The sequence below is a fragment of the Chrysochloris asiatica genome, unplaced genomic scaffold (assembly GCF_000296735.1).
Source record: "Chrysochloris asiatica unplaced genomic scaffold, ChrAsi1.0 scaffold00279, whole genome shotgun sequence".
NCBI classification, from domain to species: Eukaryota; Metazoa; Chordata; class Mammalia; order Afrosoricida; family Chrysochloridae; genus Chrysochloris; species Chrysochloris asiatica.
The window spans coordinates 3641902-3642787 of record NW_006408797.1 but is presented as its reverse complement, the minus strand read 5'-3'; positions in this window follow the sequence as shown (position 1 = coordinate 3642787).

Genomic DNA, 886 nt, shown 5'->3' with positions numbered 1-886 from the left:
AGTACCATTTAGTCAATTATTCAATTACTCCAAATACAGGGATTTCAAAGAGCAGCTGGTGGGTTTGAACCACTGACCTTGTGGTTTGCAGTCCAGTGCTTACCCTATAGCAACACACCAGGAGTCCAAATAACCATTTAGTCATATAAAATGAAGGATATCATATAATGCCTAAAGGGTTTTCTATGTATATAAAGAGAGAGAGAGAGGTGTAACATATATATATATACATATTATTGTTAAGTACCTTTGAGTTGGTTCCGACACATGTTGTTGTTGTTGTTAGGTGCCACTGAGTCATTACCAACCCACAGCAACCTTATGCATAGCAGAACAATACAGCTGTCTAATCCCGGGCCAACATCACTATTTTTGCCACACTTGAGTCGATTGATGCTGCCACTTGGCCAACCAATCTCGTTAAGGGTCTTCTTCTTTTTCTCTGACCCTCCATCTTACCAAACATGATATCCTTCTCCAGCAACTGGTCCCTCCTAACAATATGTCCAAAGTCTGAGAGACAAAGTTTGGCCATCTTGGTCTCCAAGGAGCACTCTGGCTGCACTTCTTCCAAAACAGATCTATTGGTTCTTTTGGAAGCCCATGGCACTTTCAACATTCTCCTTCAACACCATAACTCAAAAGCATCAATTATTCTACAGTCTTCCTTATTCACTGTCCAGCTTTCGCATGCATATGGGGTTATAGAAAATACCATGGCTTGGGTCAGAGGCACCTTAGTCCTCACGCTGACATCTTTGCTCTTCAACAGTCTGATAAGGTCTTGTGCAACAGATTTGCCTAATGCAATATATCGTTTGATTTCTTGACTGTTGCTTCCAGGAGTGATGATTATTAATTCAAGAAGAATGAAGTCCTTGACAAC